The sequence below is a fragment of the Macaca mulatta genome, chromosome 3, assembly GCF_049350105.2.
Source record: "Macaca mulatta isolate MMU2019108-1 chromosome 3, T2T-MMU8v2.0, whole genome shotgun sequence".
Classification (NCBI taxonomy): Eukaryota; Metazoa; Chordata; class Mammalia; order Primates; family Cercopithecidae; genus Macaca; species Macaca mulatta.
The window spans coordinates 31,118,513-31,139,324 of record NC_133408.1 but is presented as its reverse complement, the minus strand read 5'-3'; the positions used below and the strand labels follow the sequence as shown (position 1 = coordinate 31,139,324).

At 35.7% G+C, this 20,812-nt stretch overlaps 1 protein-coding gene and 1 non-coding gene across 13 annotated transcripts in view; both read left to right on the top strand.

Moving 5' to 3' along the window:
* LOC114676844 (uncharacterized) overlaps nucleotides 1–20,812 on the top strand; it is a 451,137-nt gene that overhangs the window by 390,782 nt on the left and 39,543 nt on the right. The window lies entirely within an intron of this gene.
* MIR125B-2 (microRNA mir-125b-2) lies at nucleotides 10,179–10,267 on the top strand. Its single transcript, NR_031981.1, has one exon. It is a non-coding gene; the product is annotated as a microRNA mir-125b-2 (primary transcript).

Here is a 20,812-nt window from a genome sequence, read left to right as displayed (position 1 = left end):
CCTACTGAGCACTGCATTTAGTAATTGAAAAGCAGTTTTCTTTTGTTTAATGTGTACTTTAAAACCTGTCTTTGCCAGGCACAGGAATGGGAATACATTCTCTCTTAAACTCAATCGTTTATAATAGCAATGTATCTGAACATAAGTTCTAACTTAACCCTTTTCCTCAGTGAGTTATGGCTAGTGTCACATAAGAGAAAATACATTAATTAAATTGCTATATAAAGAAATATAGTCAAACATGACTGTAAAAAAATTAGCATGCCTGTGGGCCACCTGGGCCATGAGACTGTAGAATTTGTGAATGTTTTCTTTGTTATCAAAGTAAAGCTTTGTATGGAGAGTTTGGAAGAGTGTTAATCAGCATATAACTTTCCAGGCTAGTAAAAGTCAAAATGCTAACTCTTGGAGCTTTGGTATACAGAGCCTAACAAAATACCTCCCCAAAGAGACTAATATACTAGCACTGTCTTGTGTGAGGAGTTTTTTGTTTGTTCTATTGTATTATTTTTCTAAGGTAACTTAACTTGGATCATTCTGTTTCCCAAGTTATGAGCTGTCAGAACCAATGAATTGTTTATAGCTCAGCCAGTTCTACTGTGGCGTTAAAAAAGTGAGCGGGGGCTCTGGAAAAGATGGCTATGATGATGTGTCTTCATCATTATTTTCTCAAACACTGATTTGCTAAATGATTTCAATATTTTTTGGAAGATTTTTTTTTTCTTTAATGCTTTCTAAACTCCTGAAAAGGACCCGCATTCTTCAGTGAACTTGAAACTGAGGCCAAGCACTTGGCTGGGTGTCACAAGGTCTCCTAAGTTCAGTAGCAGTTCAGTGTGGGGAACACCCAGGCATGGGTTATATTTTCCAAGAAAATAGAAAATTCTTTGTCTATTTCCTTTCTTAAACAGCTATATATTATGGAATGTAAAGATGCGGAATAAATAAGCATAATGTGTCTAATAGGAGACAAAGGTGGGATTGATCTGTCTTGAATTGAAAGACAGTTTTGCTGTTAGGCTATTTTCTTGATCAATGGAAGTATACCTTCTAACCCTTCGCAAAATCAATACAATTGATTGGAAGAGATAGAACAAAGCATGAGAATGCAAAATACACTTGAACCTTCATTGTTCAGAAATATTTAAATGATGTTTATAATGCTTAGAAGCATTTTCCACTAACTCCATGTAATGGAAGCTCCTTTAACCAAGATTGAAGATCTAAGTAATAGAGTTTGAGAATATGCTGTAGTGGCATCTTTCATGGAATAACATGGTTTTGTTTTTTTTGTTGTTGTTGTTGTTGTTTAAGTTAAACTCATCTCACACTACTTATACTTCTAAAAGTGGGAGCAGTTTCTATTACTGAGCATAGAGATACCAAAGTGAAATTCAATCTTGAAAAGAATGTGTGTAAATTATTTTAATATATAAAACTTAGAAAAGAAAAACTATCTATAAAGAGAGAACACTTTTTAATTTAAAATAATTTACTCTTTATTTTGTGCTCCTGCTGTCATGATTAGTAGATAAAGCGTTTTCTTATGAAAAGAACCCTACAAAATTAGCATATTTTTTCACATGAAAGAAAACTCTAAAAATCTAGAATAAAAATGATTATGCACAGCCAGTATAATACCTATCCGTTAATAACTTTATTCCCCTTCAATTAAGGAGCACTTGAAAATGAATATTTTTTTTTAAAACCAAAACAGATGTTTTTAAAGTTTTTGCAAGTTGATAGATAATTTTTAACCCATGCTTCTCCTGTTTTTCTGGTTTCCTTTGTATTCCAAATTTCAGAAATCCACTTAAAGAGGGTTTGTAAACTATATGTCTTATCCTGACAAATTTTAAACTCCTTATTAAAGCTAAAGTGTGTCTATTAGATCAATGAATCCTAAAATGTTTTTTCAATCCACATAGGCTAATTTTTGCAGTCATCCAATGAAATTATGAGGTTTTCTCCCCAGTGCCTGTGCCATAACTGTGTATACACATTTTTAAATCTTAGAAAATTACTATCTTTCTAGTTATAAAATGAAAATATTTTATACAGTATTTCAAATAATAAAAAATTTCAATGGAAATAAAGTAATCCACATAAAAAATCTAGTATAGCATTTTGGAGTTGCCACATTATGCAGCTAGTGTGAAATGATACAATTTGTGTGTGTGTGTGTGTGTGTGTGTGTGTGTGTGTGTGAGTTGGAGTTTCACTCTGTTGCCCAGGCTAGAGTGCAGTGGCATATCTTACCTCAGTGCAACCACTGCCTCCTGGGTTCAAGCAATTCTCCTGTCTCAGCCTCCTAAATAGCTGGCACTACAGGCACACACCACAATGCCCAGCTAATTTTTGTGTTTTTAGTAGAGATGGGGTTTCACCATATTGGTCAGGCTGATCTCGAACTCCTGACCTCAGGTGATTGACCTGCCTCAGCCTCCCAAAGTGCTGCAATTACAGGAATGAGCCACCATGCCCGGCCTGAGATCATACAAATTTTTGAAATTCAGCTATGAGGTGAGATATCACAGGGATATAGGAAAAGGTTATGTCATTAGCCTTACTGCGGATAAATGCTACTGGACAGTTGTGATGATGATTAAATTAGATAATTATGTAAACAGATGTCTAAAGAGTAGAGAGTAATTACCACGATGTGTTTCCAATTGTACTGTCCTTCCGCTGCACAGGATTTTAGGGCTAAATTGGGCTTTGGAGATAACCTAGTCCTGTCTCCTCATTTTAAAAATAAGAGAACTAAGGTTCCAAGAGCTAAATGACTTCTCCAAGATGATAAACATTATTAATTATGGAACTGGCACTAGAACCAGTTTTTCTCACTCCTGGATCCGTTATTTTTCTACTTTCTCACTTTGTTTCATGGTGTTGTACATAGCCTACCATATGGAAAATAGTATTTTTCTATAGTTACGTTACTTAAAACGTAAATTTTTACTGATCCTGTACCATAGTATTCAGAGTCTAAATAAGACAGTAATTCTGAAGTCATTTGAAGCCTTCTCACTTATACTCATTCTTAAAAAGCCAGGATTAATTATTTTCTCTCTCACCTGTTAGGAAGCACATCAACCCAGCAGAAACATTTACTCATTAGTATGTATAATATGGAGAACTATTGAAAAATACTCTTCCAGATTTGTATGTGTATTTTTTTTTTTTTTTTTTTTTGAGAAAGAGTCTCGCTCTGTTACCCAGGTTGGAGAGCAGTGGCATGATCTCGGCTCACTGCAACCTCTGCCTCCCGAGTTCAAGCAATTCTCCTGCCTCAGCCTCTAGAGTAGCTGTAACTACAGGTGTGCACCAACATGCTCAGCTAATTTTTGTATTTTTAGTAGGTTGGAGTTTTGCCATGGTGGGCAGGCTGGTCTTGAACTCCTTACCTCAGGTGATGCACCCGCCTCAGCCTCCCAAAGTGCTGCGATTACAGGAGTGAGCCACCTGGCCTCAGATTTGTATATAATTTGTTAGGGTATAATTTTTGTGGTCTCCAAATTGCCCTTCATTATCATTCCCTGCCTTTTCCCTGAAAGAGAAACACTCCGCCAGCATCCTCAAGACCTAGTTGTTCGTATGTGTGGTTGCACAACAAAGTTCACATCACTTTTAGCTCAAGACCTTCCTCAAGTTCTTCTTCTTGCTCTGTTCCCTCATCTCAGTGTCATCTCTGTAGTGTGCTTTGAATGAGGTCCCCTTGTGGATACTGATGACAGACAGACTAGATTGGAAAGTGGGTGGTACACTTGCAGACAGCAGAAAAGGGGAGGGCAAGAGGAAAGAAAACAGGGAAGGGAGGGCGTGAGAAAGATTACTAAAATGAATTACAATCTTTTTTTATATTACTAAATACAAGAATGAACATTAGATTTTTACATGCCAGGATCATTCCTAAAAGGAGGAGAAATCTCTGATTATTTTTCCATGGTAGCTGTGATATTCTACACTTACGTATATCAAAAGGAAGAGAAAGAAAGTAATTTCAGGTTGACAAACCTATTGCACCCCGGTCATAAAGTGCCTGAGTTTAACACTGAGTCATTTTCTTGTCCAAACACCGAAATCTTAAAAGAAAATATAGGTCAAGGTTTTTTTTTTTGTTTTTTTTTTCTGGTTAAAAACCAATGATATCTTTCATTGTGAACCTTTTAAAGTAATAACTCATATAAATTTACATTTTACATTTAATTTTGCTTAAAATAATTAGTTCTAGAATCAGATTTGTAAATCAAAACTGTCATACCAAGGTATACACACACACACGCACACACACACATACTCACAAACACACTCATATCATCTGGGTTTTTTCCTCAGTTAATTCCATAGAACATTCCCAACCAGGGCCGGGTGCAGTGGCTCACGCCTGTAATCCCAGCACTTTGGGAGGCCAAGGTGGGCAGATCACAAGGTCAGGAGTTCGAGACCAGCCTGGCCAACATGGTGAAACCCCGTCTCAACTAAAAATACAAAAATTAGACAGGCATGGTGGCACGCTCCTGTAATCCCAGCTACTCAGGAGGCTGAAGCAGGAGAATCACTTTAACCCGGGAGGCCGAGGTTGCAGTGAGCCGAGATCGCGCCATTGCACTCCAGCCTGGGTGACAGAATGAGACTCCATCTCAAACAAAAACAAAAACAAAAACAAAAGAAAATTCTCAACCAGTTCATCCTAGTCCACAAGAATCTGATTTTTGTCTCCCTTGCCCTTTAAATACTATTTCTTGTCTCCAAAAAAAAAAAAAAAAAAAAAAATTGTCTTCTGCTCCTAACTGCTGATTGCTCCTTAACAGGATTTTTAGAAAAGATTTTTTTTTTAACTTTTGCTACTCACACTACTATTACATCACTTCTTTATTGAAAGCAGAAATATGTAATATGTGTTGTTTGGCTCTAAAAAGAGAATGACTCTCATTTCTGGAAAAGTTAGACAAATAAACACCTCATATTTATTTGGAGACTTTGGCTTGAGTAGTTTTCTGTGTCTTCTGGTAGTATTGTTATCAACTATTTCAAAGTTAGTATCTATATACCTTTTTTCCTTAAGTAATCATGCATATTTCCAGACTATTAGTAAATAAAAACAATAGATACTCTTCAGTCAAAAGAAATTGTTTATTTTAGACCTTCAGATAAATAAACATAGTTTCATTCTCTTAAAAGAGACTTGAAAGAAAATATTGAGATCCAATAATCTATTACGCTATAAAACTTTTCACGAGGAAAATTTAAGTCAACACTCTCCTATAACACTTTCTGCAGGGTTGGAAATGTTTTATATCCAGGCTGTTCAAAATGGTATCCACCACCATGTGCCCTTCTATACATTTGAAACATGGCTAGGGCAACAGAAAAAAAAATGAATTTTCACTTAAATTTAAATTTAAATATCTACACGTGACTGGTCACAGCTTATTGGAGAATGCAGGTTAAGTAAAACAAAGAAAAAATGCAAGTAATAATATATTCTGCACATCCATGAATTTTGAGTCAAAATTTGAACTGTAGTTGATTTTTTGTCTTTTGTCTTCTATCCTTCTTACTCCAAATCTCACTAAAGAAATTAAATATGATCCCCTTCTTAGCACTGATTTCAAATGGCATTTGTAAGAAATAAAAGATTCCTGCCTTAGTAGTAAGGTAGAAGGCAGGTTGTATGAAAGTATTTCAGAGTAGTCAGTTATTACTTCCTTTAACTGAAAATATTTTTTGACGTTAAATTCAGATCTGTCTTGCTTATTTTTTAGAAAGTTAACAGAACAAATCTCCAAAAACATAAAAATAGTTGATCTCGCAAGGCAATATTTGCATTATACGACTTAAATTAAATGTAAAAGAGCATCAAAATTTTACTTTGTAAATATTTTAGCCACAGTCAAAGTATAAACTCTGATTTAGGGATGCTTTTGTGTTGATGATAAGATGCTAAGAATTAGAAGAGACCTTAAACCTGTGTATATGACAGTGGTAATTGAACTCATTGATTACAACATCTTCTTTCAAATAAATATTGATTTCATCAAGTCTGCATTCCCATTGGCCTTAACGGAAATCCTACCAGAAGCCTGTGTACTCGGACCTGGCTAACCTCTATCTGGATATAAATATTTTAAATGTGTGGCCATTCAGTTATAAGTATGATTTTTTTTTTTTTTTGCAAATATTTATTCCTCTTGATTTTCTAAACTCCTCAGTTAATATCATTATGCCTTCTGTAAAGTTAAGGCCTGTGTGTGTGTCTATCTCTGTATGTAATAGAGAGATAGCATGGATTAGGGGGGAAAAAAAAGTTGTATTTGCATTTGTTGTTTCTGATTCACAGAGCTAGGAGTGCAGTGCTCGTGTGGAGTCCACAGAGCTGGGATATCAGTAGGCAGTTGCTGTAAGCACATGTTCAATTATTAAAATAGTCGACATTTTATGTCTGATAGCCATAGCAAGGTCATGACATTAATTTATCCAAAGTATTGTGGACAACTGTCTAGAAAAATAAATAGCATAAAGGATACAGATGCCAAGAGCTAAAAAAGAAAAAAAAAAAAGTTAGGTCTGAGCAAAGGGGGATTAAGAGATGACCGATTTATTTAATCCACATAGGACAGGAAGAAGTCAGCAGGAATCTCAATGTTAATGGCAAGTATTTTAAGCTATGCTGCACATGCGTTAATTTTTGTTTTAGTTTTTCATTAGATTCTAAGCTTGTTGAATACTATTCCTATTCTTCCAGGTCAGAAACTTAATTTCGTATTTGATTGTTGCTTCAATGCTTAGGGATTTTTCACTATCTGTTTCTTTCTCTCCCTTTTTCATTCTTCCTTTCCTTCTTCCCATTTCTGTGTTTCCCTTTCTTCTTCCCTCTGTTATTATTTTCCTTCTTGCCTTTCTCTCTTATTACAGTATATTCTTAATTCTGTTTCCTTCTGGTGCCAACTTCTTTTTCTATTTTTGTTGTTGCGTTTGAGAGGTTTATTCTTCTGCTTTCAAATCAGGAGCCTGTAGGAACTCATCTTAGAGATGCATACCCTACTACCGATGCTTCTATCTCTTTATAGGTTGTGTGATGTTTTCTTTGGAACCTCTGCGAATGGTTGTCCTTCTTGTTTGTTGCCACAGATCTGTTGCCAATCTGCTACCTTAGTTGAGCCTGCAGTGCCGCACTGCATGCTGGGATCTGTCTGTGTGAATAAACTGAAATTTCTACAGCACCAGACAGCATTAGAGTTGGCTTGAGAATTGCCGTACTTTGCTTCCCTTTGTATGTATTTCTTGTATGCTGCAGAGTCACTGATGGCTAGCTCTGTCTGGCAAGTAACTCAGAAATGCTGTTCATGTAGAAAGGAAAGGTAGGCAGTTTACCACACTCTGTCATTAAAGGGAGCAATTGAAGAACAAAGGAACTGAGTAAATACCTATATATTGCCTTTTGTGTTGTGAAACACTGTAGCACAAACACATTTGTGTTCAGTCAAATGTTTTACTTCCTTTTGTAATAATACATATAATAGGTTGTCTCCACATATGTACAAGAATCCATATTTTATTTAAACATATATGGTCAATGGTTCATATTTATAGGCTGCAAACATGTCTCAGTCTCAAAGACTTTTACATATCCACTGCCACACAGCTATTTGTTATTATTTTAAAAGTTCTTAAATTAAAAAAAAGTAAAATATACTAATATCTCTGTTGGTTGATTTTATTAAGCAACTTAGGATTTCAACACAGTTTAAATCATATTGATGACTCAGATCCTGGCAGGTCTTATAATTCCTGTGAAATGAGAGCACAGCTAATAAAAATATTAAGCAATTACTTTTATTAAAATCATAGGGTTTTTTTTTTTCATTATCACATAGAAATGATTGATCTATACAGATTGGTCTCACTCATGTGTCTCTTGGGCTGCCTGGGGGCTTCATATAGAAGTGGAAAGTCCCCTTTGCTCTTGCTTCGACCAAGGTGGGGAAAATGAAGGCATGGAATACAGTCTAGGGCTGTTAAAGAATTGCTGGCATTACTACTCTCTATCACGTGTGAGCCTGGCTGCCTGCTTCCTGAGGTAGGGGATCCAGGATGAGACTGTGCCGGAGCCTGTTTCCACAACTGCATTTGGAGATCCGTCTTATTGATTAGCGGGGGAAAGGGGTGGGGATCAGGAGTGTGAGGTGAGGGGAGGACCAGCTGGCGACTGGCTCAATGAAGCACAAGACAGTTTCTTCCGGAAAGATGTCAAACAACTGAGAAACAGCCAGGGAGGAAGTAGAAAGGCGGAAAAAATGAGGAGACCCTGGAAGAAATGAAGGCATTTCTTATGAGACAGCCTTGAGGCTTTTTCCTTTTCTTTCTGTTTTTTTCTTCCATCATCTGACCTGCAAAGGCTAGAGTGACAGCGTCATGCAAATGCTGCAGTCCAGCAGGTCTGGGAGAGGGTGGATGCTAGACTGTGAGTTAATGTTAATGATGAGCGCAGTGAAAATACCAGCCGCTGCCACCCCCTGCTCACAGAAGCGCTCTGAGTCAGCATCAGATGCTTTGCCTCGCCTCTCGCTGTGTGTCTGTATGCCTGTGTGCGCGCGCGTGCTCGCTCGGGCATCCGTGTCTAGCCGAGGGGAGGGGGTGGCGTGTGAGTGCGTGGAGGGTAAAAGCCAGTCAGTCAGTGAGAAGCAAAGGTACGTTGGAGAGCAACTAAAATCTGACTGATTTCCATCTTTGGAGCATCAGATGTATTCCCTAAGGAGGATGGGTCTCCGTGATGGGGGTGGTATAATTATGTTAATGTCATATTTATGGAGGGGTGAGATTTTTCATTCTGATAATTGGTTGAATGCTATGGTCAAAAACTGTAAAGCCATATTCAGTTTTAGGGAAAAGCATGGACTTAGATCTAAGGGCTGTTTTATTTTTTCGCTTTTTGTGAGTGCTGCTTTTTTGTTTTTTTGGTTTTTGTTTTTTAACTATTTATTTTAAGCCATAAGTGATTCAGTATGGGAAATCAAAGGATAAACAGAAAGAGATCTTATATAATGATGCATTACATCATGGAGCAGAATATTTAAAGTCTACAAGGCAGAGTAAAGATCTGGACAGGGGGTGGGGGGTGGTGGTTGGAAAGGGGTGTGGTACTAGGGTGGAGGAGGGGGGCCAGTTAGCAAATATTTTGTGCAGCATAGCTTTCCTTGCAGCTTACTTGGAAATGGATGATTCACCTGTTCTACAGGAAAACATTCTAATTCTTTCCATTTTTTTTTTCCTCCTCTTTTCCCTTTTAAGATCAACCACCTCAGAAGAGCCAGATTCCACTTCTGTGGCCAGGACTTTTATATTATGGCTGGTCCGATTGTTTTACCCTGCGTTCTATGCTACTAAACCTTGGATCATTCCTAAAGTACAAATTCTGTTCTCGAACCACAAACAAGGCTAAAAGATCGGAGGAAATTCAGTGAATATACAGGATTGGGGTTGTGTATTTTTAAAAGTATTGAGCTTTATAATGTAATTATTCAAGGAATAGAATCATGGTTTTTTTATGATGTTGCCAGCATTTTAAATTACATGTTTATCAAGTGGCATTGCTCAAATAACTACAGAGTATGCGTGGAAATATTTGCTGTCTGAATAGTTTGGAGATTCAAAGAGAAAAATCAAGCTTCAGAGGTATTAAATTATGACATGCAGAAAAGTTTTTGTTTTGTTCTTAACTGCAACGGTATATATTTGAATCCGATGTGAAGTGTTATATGTCCTGGGCCCACCTTACCAGTTGTGCTGTATAGCAGTGTAATGAGAAGCAAAATTTCAATTAGGGTCCCATTAACTGGCATATAATCCTTCTTTAATGTAATAGAGGCTATGGTGTTGCTGTACAAATCTGCTAGAAGCAGATTTTAACCCATGTTTAGTCTCTTTCTATGGATCTAATGGAATGACTCTTACGTGTTCATTGTCTGCCTTGTTTCTCATATTCTTCATTATTTTAAGGTCTGGACTTAGTCTATAAACGGTCGTCGTGATTACTCAGCTCATCCTAACTTTTATATATCATATATATTTCTACTTATGTATTTTAAATAGTATGTAGAGGTAAAAGCCTAAGTGAACCCAGCTGTAATTTCTAAGCTATCCTTATTTCTGGAAGAAGAATTCTCCTGCATCAAACCAGACTTTTCCTAGTCCCTGAGACCCTAACTTGTGAGGTATTTTAGTAACATCACAAGTCAGGCTCTTGGGACCTAGGCGGAGGGGAACCAGCAGCTTTGGACCTTACTGATTGTCTGCAGTTACCACCAGAACAAAAGAACATACATAGATTCTGCCTAGGAGAAAAGAACAATGCTTTTCCTTATCATCAGTAATGTTTTCACCACGACCCAACCCCAAAAATACTATTGTCAGAAACTGTACTCTAAAGTGACTACACAGTTGCACTGAAATAGCATTTGTATTATAACGATCATACAAAAGCAATATAAGAAACCTGTGTAAGAAGCAAAATTAAAATATCAGTGTTCTAAAATGCTTCTTTTCGTGCATTTTATGGTGGCTAGTATAAGAGGGTATCTCTTCAGTTAATGAAGAGAGGGAATTATATTTATAACTTCTTTCATATGCATTGAAATATATACATTAGCTACTTAAATAAATCCTGTATGTCTCCATATAACTATGGCTTAGACTATGTCATACACAGCTATAATCATGCTTGAGGCCTAGAAATAACATGATTTACAATCTTCTTTATTGACCCTATTAGATTTTACTACCGATTTAAGAAGAATGCTGTTTTATACTTTGTATTTATTGCCAGTGCTTTCTGAGTCTTCTATCCAAACAACATACTTTATATGTCTTAACAACTCTAACAATTCTTTTGTTACGAGAGTCCAAGAGTGAAAGTTTCATTAATAAATTGGGAAAATATGTCTCTTTAAAAAATTTCTACAGTTTACTGTGTACATATCATGGGCCTATGTGAGATAAAACAGTAAATGCCACCTATGAAGTCAAACTGCTTTGACTAGCAACTGCATATGAACTGCATAGTTTTAGTTTTATAAGAATTTTAGTTTTATCAGAGGTAACTCTTCCAACCATAAGTAATATGTCATATTTGAAAGTTTAATAGCCATTGCCACAACAGATATGTCTTCATTGGAGATAGAATCAGTATACTAAATATATTTTAAAATTTTACAATAACGTTACGAATATCAAGATTCAAAATGGAGATGACAGACTTTCCATAATAGAAGCAACAAAGTGGCTTCATTCTTTCAACTATTGCCTTAGATGGGTGCCATAAATTATGTGTCTTCTGCATTGCTAAAATAAATTTATGAATGTATTTTAGAATACTGTATGGAGTCTTTGTTCATCTTTTTAAAAATTTTTTATAATACCTACTTGAAATATTATAGAATACAAATCATCTAGTAGTCATAGTTATTAAAAATTAATATAACAATATCATAAACATGCATCTGTACAAAGCATGCAGAATATGTTTAAGCATGTATGCACACTGTACCTATTCAGATCCTTTATTTATATCATCTAGTTCATTTATCTAGAAGTTCTGAAATTTTAGGTGTGTGTATGTGTATGTATAAATATAAGGTTTAAAGCTACAAATGAAAGGAGGTAATATAAACAGTAAAGAGTTTTGGTAGTATTTATCTCTTATTTCTTTTGACCTGATTCTCATTGGAATTGAGTACTTTTTAAAACCATAAGTTTGTTAATACAAAGAAATCTATGTATGTGTGTCTACATGTACACAGAAACTTGATTACATTTAATAGCAATGTTCACACAATGGATCTGAAAGTACTTCTTATATAAAAGAATATCACATACAAGTATGTGTTTACTGACACCTGTTTTAACATGATCATAAATAACATCTATAAGAGGTTCCATCAAGTTAGTTCCAAAACAGTGTAAGGGGTAGATGTTTATTGGCTATAGTGATATCAGATATAGGTTATTCAAATGTGAAAATGTTTCAATGTTGTCATATTCATGAACCACACTATATATTAACTTCTGTCTCATAAAAGAAATATACCAAAGCTGAATTGAGAATGCAGTGATGTTTGTTCATTTTCACCATAAACATATAAAATGTTTTTTTACTGATCATCCTGCACGAATGGAACTTCTCTATGTAACCCTCCTATGTGAACTGTCTTTTGAGAGCCTCATGATAAAGCTTTTCTCTTACTTCATAAAGGTGTGTGTAGATTTAAGTGGGTGACTTTGTTTCTATAAGCCACTTTATGCGGTATGTGCATAGACAGATGCCACTTTTTCTGCATTTCTGTCTCAGCTGTCACAGGACAATATTGTTTTAGGGCTTTATGATATGATTTGGAAAATCAGATCATACTAAGCTTAAAATAAAAAGGAGAGATCTACAACAAAGAGCGAGAAAATGATGTGTGTTGCATACAAAAAAAGCAGTGATATTAACAATTCGATGGCTTCCTGGTTGGGAGACCAGCCTGAGCCAGACGCATATATTAAGGGCTGTCTGCTGCCGATGTGAGCTTGCTCAATGCGGTGGAAATGAGGAATCATCTCCTTTCTGACACCAGCTTATTTGTACGTTTTAATTTCGAAATAGCCAATCACTGTTTTACATAAATATACTAACCCCTGCCTGATTCATTTTCTTTCCCATGTTGTTCGTTCATTTACTGTGAACTTCAAGTTCCTTTTTTTAGCCAAAAAAAAAAATCAACTTCAACATCTACCAAAGACCAATGAAGTATTAGTTTTTCTTTTGTCTTTTCTGTATTGCTCTGCTCATATTGTGATACTCATGCTTTGAACTTTTAATCTCTGTAAGGAAAACATCAATTTTCAAAAATAGCATTTTTTAAAGGCTTTTAGGATCCATCAAGGAAGCCACTCTGGAATTTTGCCAAATCTAAATATGATTATATTTCATTTCAGGGTTCATGGGATCAATATCTTTTTCAGTATAAAAGTCCCAAACACTTTAGTATTCCAGTGGAACTACAGAAGAGGTGTAGAGATATTCTGAAATCATTTAAGCATTAGGCTACATTAATAATATCTTGAAGAGAAATAAGTATCTCAGGAGAATTACAGTACCAGTTAATTACTAATGAAATTAGAAAGGGATGTTCTGCCTTAAACTCCTCTTCAAATGGACATGCTGGTACATGTGCCTAGGCTGGGTCTAATACACCTTAAATATGTAAACGGTCTTACAAGCTGTCATGTTTGGATGAGTTTGAGAAAAGCAGTATATAAAGGGTTAGCTAATGCTCAAATTTTCTTGCCATTTACACATGCAATGCAGCCTACATTTCTGTAGGCAGCAAATGCAGGCATCATTTTGATTGCCTGGATTCTTTTGTTTAATTTTTTACTAGACATTTAACTTAGCACTCAAATCCCACTGATCCCTTAGAGACTGCATTTGGATAAGGAAAACAAAGTTCCTAATATAGATAAGTTTAAAAAAAAAATCCTGGGCCATTGTAAACATTTGAGAAATAGACGTTTAGTGTAGCTCTGAAAATACATATTTAGTATGCAGAAACTTAGGTACCGTCATTATATATCATCATCCTATTTAGTTTTCATATCTTTCAGTGACCAACTATACAGTGAGTCGCATATATATTTCCTATATGTCTTTATTTCTTGAAAAGGTTTAGTAAAAATAGTGTAAAAATTGAGATATCTTCATAAAATGATTCACACCATTTTTTCAATGAGCTAGCTTCAATTTTCATTAAATGTTGCTTTTCTCCACATCTCTACATGTTAAATGTAACTTTATGAAGTACGTTATCAGCCAATAATATTAACTTGTATGTAATAGTTTACTTGTAGGAATTTGAAAGCAGGTGGAACTTGAAGGTAATTGAGATTAAGTGAATTTAAGATTAAATAGCTTCATTTTATATAAGCAGTTAATTTCATGCATATTTTATGGACAACTTAAAAGTGAAAAATTCTGAAAAGGTGAACTAAATTTTTCATTATTGATTTAAGTAATGTGCTTTAAGTCTGTTACCTTAATAATTAATTTCTAAACGAACAATACAGGTGTAAAAATAATCATGGGCTATATCCGTTAGGTCAAGTAAATAAGAATAAAAACTTCCTAGGTTTTGTCTTGGCCATATAAGGTTTTGGAGGTGTTTTGGGTTCTTTTGTGTTGGCAGATTTAACTTTGCCTCTTTTCTGAGAAGTTTCTCCCTCTTTGTCAATAGGTGTCTGATGATTTGTGAGCCTCAAGTGACTACTCTGTGGAATCATCTGTCCTTGCCTTTGAATTAGCTTTTCCTAGGCCTTGAGTCAACATTGGTAGTTTATACATCCAAATTGGTAGGTCTTTATGAAATCCTTCTACGTATTTGTTCCAGACATATAAGTGAAGTATCAGAAATTATAGATTTACATTGTGGTTGTTTTTACAGCTTCTGGACATCTCTAGGAAAATCCTTGGGTGGCAATGAAACACCAGTCAATGGAAGCACTTGATTTTGTAGAATTTTGAAACACAGTGCCTTACGCATAGTACACTTCCTAGTCTTGGGCATGGGAGGACCAGAGTGTAGCTAACTTACTACTGTCTTATACATCACACTAAAGCCCAGCCTGGGCGTTTGTAAACCTCGGGGAGGTTTCTACTTTAGACAACATTTTTTGTTGGGGGATTACACCACAGCAGTTCCCTCCATTTCTCCCTCTCTTCCTGGCCTCCCTCCCACCCAACATGGAGCCTTTTCAACTTCTTCAAAGAAGTGGGGGGAAAAAAAGTAGACTCTTTATTAATGGCAGAAAACAAACTGGCTGCTGTACTTCCGAGGCAGCTCTCTAATAATAAAGCAGAGAAGGCACGGCAACAAAGAATTCTTGAATGTACTAAATATATAGGGAAGCCTATTTAAATTCACCAGAGGGGCTCAGAGGACAGGCAGCAGAAAGTTTAGAATTCAATTCAAGCCATGCCAGAAAATGAAAATGTACTTAAAAAAGGATTTCTGAAACAATTGTTCAAAGAAATGTCAACTTTTAAGGTTCTTTCTAGAAGAATGAAATTTGTACTCTAATTTGTGTGGTGACTTTCTCAATTAGAGAGGAAAAGTAATTAACAGAATCTCAAAGGAATTGTATCTTACATTTAAAGAAAACGTGTTTTCTTTCCATAGGATGTTCTCTAGTGAGGGCCACCTAGTGCACTGACTAAAAACAACCAAATATATTTATGGGACAAAGAGATAATGTATTTTTGTTCGCAATTAGACATATAACAAGTGCTCATCTTACTTTGAAAGAAAAATATTCAGCTTGTATATTCTTTCTAGGTCATCTTCTCGCATTCAGCTCTACGATTTAAAATATTTTAATTGTAACTCTGAAAGAGCAATTTGCTGATAAATAATAGGACTATGTGTTTCTAAATTTAAGAGATGAAAAAGTGATCCCTACCTTGTCTCTTAGTGATTGAGTCAAGAAATTATCTCTGCCCATTATTTACCTATTTATAAGATGTGCTTCTATATGGAATACCCACATCTATAAGAATGCATATTTTATTAATCATAATGTTGACTTTCTTTATGAAAACTGCTTATAAAGTTTATTCAAGGCTAGTATGGTCTTGACGGATGAATGAAATTTCATGCAGGCTTTCCTTAATATCTTCTTTTAGAAGTAACATAAATATTGGGAAAAAAAGAAAAATATCGTTTTTCTTTGTCCTCAAGGATTGCAAGTTTGAAAGAGAATGGAGGCTTGGACTAGCTAGTGACCATCTTTGTTGCCATTGTGGAGAGATTCTACCTGAGTTTGAAACCCACATGGAATTCGTCAGTTCCTCAGTATAATTTGGCAGTTTAAAATAAGATATTTATTGATCAATTCATCTATTCTTCCCACCCTCCCCCAAGTTCTCTCTACTGGTTCTGCCTCCCCTCTCACCTGATATTTCTCCCTCTTTCTTTCTATTTCTCTCCAATGCTGACTTCATTCTCAGGTAAGCTTTCTGAATGTGGTGGCAAAGATGGCCACATACAACTTCAGACTTGCATCATGCGTCATCATCCTACAGCCTGTGAATCCAGAAAAAATAAACAAACAAAAAGATTCTCTTTATGCCAACATCAGTGTCAGTTGTCAGAAAATCTTGGATTGGCTCTGTTTTGGTGACATGCCCATATGTGGATCCACTTATTTGATGAACAAGGACTACTCTGATTGGATGGCCAATGTAGGGAGGCAAAAGAAGACTAGCCTATCAAGGTCATGAGGAATGAGTGAGGGTCTGTCAATGGTAGAAAGTGAAAGGATTTTAAAGCAGGTGGGAATGTAAAGGAACACACAACCACCAATACGCATTTTTTAATTACTGAATATAATGATGATTGATAGGCTTTTGAAATGTTTGTCTTGGTAAACTTACTGGTACCTATCAATGTGCAGGCAACATTAGTTTATTTTGCCAAATGTCCTCTTACAGCATGGAAACTATAAAACATCTGCCGCAGCAAATCTCAACCTTGAGCGTCATGAGATTAATTACCTTTATTAAACTTTCCATAAGCATTTAATATACGACATATACCAGGAAAGTCAGCATTTGGTTTCATTTAGGAATTTGAAATTTTAAAAATTATTTAGGATTACTAGAAATCGTTCAGTAAAGAAGAGATGATTATTTTTTCTGTAGCCTATTGTGTCTATACTTAACCACCATATAATCAGGCCATTTCCTTACAGCAAATTTTATATCCTCCCCACTTTTACCTCCAGTGTTAGAGATAATTATGTGCTGATTCTTGGAAATTTTTATTTTTGTTTATGAATTAATTTGTGTGTATGATGTATGTATGATGGCTACAATTATAAAATAAGGATGTTAGATTCTTATTCCTTATCCTTTACCTTTTTGCTCTTTTGTTTATCATAGTATGACCTGGGTGGTTTTTAACATTTTACTATCAAGAACTACTGTTTAGGAATCTTTCTCAATGAGAAAGAGATTAAATTACTATGAATAATGGTTCTAATGCAAAACATTTTGGGCTTTTGTTGTGATGCAGATGAGCAAAGCCATAAATATAATTTAGAGAGTTTGAAAATGTATTTTAACGTTCACAATTCTTCTTACTAATTAATCAAATTACAAAATTATGCTGTGGCTTCCAGTATATTAAAATAAGTTGTCATATTTGGAACATCTGTTTATGGTCCTATTATGAATATGTATTTCTAAAGGGCTGAAATATAGATTGCCATAAATAATGTTTGCAATTTAGTCTGTGGAAAAATGATACCTATTTCCCTTCACAATGCTTGTTTATTTCCCACGAAGTAAATCTTCCAGATTGTATTTTATCATTCCCTTATCAAGACAGAGGAAGAAAGACTCGGGTCTTACTTAAGCCTTGCTGATTGGTTAAGAAAAGAGGTGGCTGTCATCGGCAGCCTTGCCAGACGCTGTACCATGGCTCCAGACAGTCAGCTGGTACTATCGCTTTGTCTCAACTATAAATCACAGTCTCGTAATGGCCAAGGCTGACACCTTGACATTTTCAAGAAGAGTAAAAGACCTGATTTGAATGGAAATCAATTTCATTTCACAAATCTTGGGTTACTACTCCAAGCCTTTTCTTGTGTCTTCTTGAGACTTATTTGGGATTTCCATGACCATCAGAGGATTATTTGAGTGTTTTATTATGACTTTTTAAAGCTATAAAACCATATTCTTACTTCCTTCTTCATTCTTAACATGAGAAAATTGGTTTTTAAAGTTTTATGTAAGAAAAATCACTAATAAGCACTGATAGTTTTTAAAATGGCAAGAGCAGCCAGTGCTATTTAGTTTTGCAAAACTTTTATAAAATGTTCTCTGATTTAAAAATACAAGCTGTGTATACACATATCCAGATTAACTTTTGATTACCTAATAATAAATGTTAACAATTATCAAGTGATTTTGCACTTCAATCAAGCACGTCTCAATGAAACTTCAAATCTTTTGAAAAGTATTTTCACTTTTATGTTCTTAGGCATAACAAGAAAGTTTTAAGCTTTAAATTTTAAGTATTCTAGAGCCAATGATGACTAATAAGTACTTAATTATGTTAGGTGGGACCTTGCATTAAGTTGCATCAGAGCTTTTGACCCTTCAACCCACGTGACATAGAAATAATTTCATACTTTACTAGTATGAAAAGAAATTCTTTTTAGGGCTTTTAGGAGCTTGGCATTGAATGTTTAAAATTTTTAATTTACTTATTCTGTTACATCTTTCTCCTTCAGAAGAATACTACAATTTCTTTAAAAGCATGGAGGGGAAGACATTTCTTCTTTCCTGGTGTTTTGTCTTGATCCCTCTCCAAGAGTGATCTAAGCTCAGTAAAGCCTTGGGTCTTCTACACACAAATTTAATGGAAAATGTTAACATCACCTATCTCTCGTTTTAAAGTATGGAGGGATTACCACAATGCCTTGTGATGATTTCTCTTCATCTTCATTATTAGTCCTCAACGTTGCCTCAAGTCATAATTTTAAACAGATAAACTTTGATTGTTAAATTCATTATTTTATAAAGCCCTATGAACCAATGAAATTACATACAGTTGTAAACAGGATTCCCAACCCTTAAATCTTTTTATTCATCCTTCTATCCATCTACTCATTCATTCATAATCTACACAGAACATGATCCTACTGAGGTCATGAGTTCGAGACCAGGCCGACCAACATGGATAAACCCCATGTCTACTAAAAATAAATAATTAGCCAGGCATGGTGGTGCATGCCTGTAATCCCAGCTACTCGGGAGGCTGAGACAGGAGAATCGCTTGAACCCAGGAGGCAGAGGTTGTGGTGAGCCAAGATTGTGCCATTGAACTCCAGCCTGGGCAACAAGAGCAAAACTCCATCAAAAAAAAAAAAAAAAGAAAAAGGAAAACACACACACACACACACACACACACACGATCCTATGTGACGTAGGTGGGAAATACAAAATAAAATTAGAATTCCTTCCTTACAAAATACGTTCTTAAGAGAATTTGTTTAAAAAACAAAAAAGTTATAAAGTCAGAATGTGATCTATCTTCAAGGAGATGTAAACACAATGTTTTGACGTTTTGGGATTCTAGAAAAGGCCTTTTTTTTTTTTTTTTGAGTCTTGCTCTGTCACCCAGGCTGTAGTGCACTGGTACAATCTTGGCTCCCTGCAACCTCCATCTCCCGAGTTCAAGCAATTCTCCTACCTCAGCCTCCAGAGTAACTGGGACTACAGGCGCCCGCCACCACACCTGACTAATTTTTTTGTATTTTTAGTAGAGATGGGGTTTCCCCGTGTTAGCCAGGATGGTCTCGATCTCCCGACCTAATGATCCGCCCACCTCGGCCTCCCAAAGTGTTGGGTTTACAAGTGTGAGCCACCACGCCCGGCCTGAAAAGTCATTTGTTTTACTCATTGAAAATCAAGAACAATTCCCCGATGGAGGCTACATTTAGCTGGTCCCTAGATAGGAAGAATTTCTAGAGAAAGAGATAGAAGGGCTTGGGTTTCTGGGAGAATATACAGTATATACAAACGTTCAGGAACAGGAAAGATGGGCTATGTTTGGCAATGAATGTTGTTGCAAAGTTAGGTGCATTTGTTGGAAAGTTAGAATTTGAGTGCCTAATAAAAGGTAAGCTTAAATCAGTTGTTGGAGTAGCTACAGAGTTCAGGGAGGCTCTCCTGGGGACTGTGCAATTTTACAATCAAGTAGGCACTGAGGACCTTTTAAATATTTGGGGACAGACGCAAGGATGTGAAGTGCAAGATTAATGTTTCCAGTCAGTATGGCTTGATACTCCAATCCAGAGGACCTGTCACAACTGCTGAGCAAGCTTTATGTAGGCACACCATTTTTCCTACCCCGTAAATTCTGACTCACTAGGTCTGGGGTAGAGAATGTGCAGGTGTGTTTCATAAAAGCTCCTAGATGACTGGCTAGCACACAAATTGAGAAAGAGTTGGACAGAGAATGCTGAAATAAGAAGATATAAGGGATTATTAGATAGAAATAAAAACTATTGCAATGTGTAGGAAGAACAAAAATGGAGATATAAACCAGGGTTTCCTAACATGAATTTCACATGCCCCTAGACTTTTAGGGTTTTATGTTCCTATGAGAGTACATGTAATATTTTGAGTGTATGTCTATTTTTTTCTGGAAAAGGTGATCTAATCATGTATATAATATTTTCGAAGGAGACTAAAATCACCCAAAGTTAAGAACTACTAGGGCCAGTTAGTATGAAGTAAGTGGGAGATATTTCATGAATCTACAATTGGCAGTATTTAATGACACAGTAGATTACATAGGGATGCAATTTGTGGCAACAAAGAAAGGCAGAGAAGATTTCATAAAGTTTTTCTACCTGTTGGTACTAAAACAATTAGAATCATCATATTCCTTTTGTGAATTAGCATTAACTTCCCCTTGGACTTGTATTTCAGTTAATAGAACTTTGATATTAGGCATGGTATGAATGTGGTACCACAGGAAGATGTTGAAGCAGTAGTGAAAAATTTAGAGACGACTACATAGCTTAGGAAATCATTCTTCTAGAAACATGGTTGAATACTTTGAAGTTAGGAATCAGGTTGCTTCCATCTTGTTGCTCTGGTAGAAACGAAAGGAGAAAAATAAAGGCACTGCACTCCCTTTTAAGGAAACAATTTGGAATTTTTACAAACAGAATCTACTACGCCCTTAGAACTTAATCACAAGAT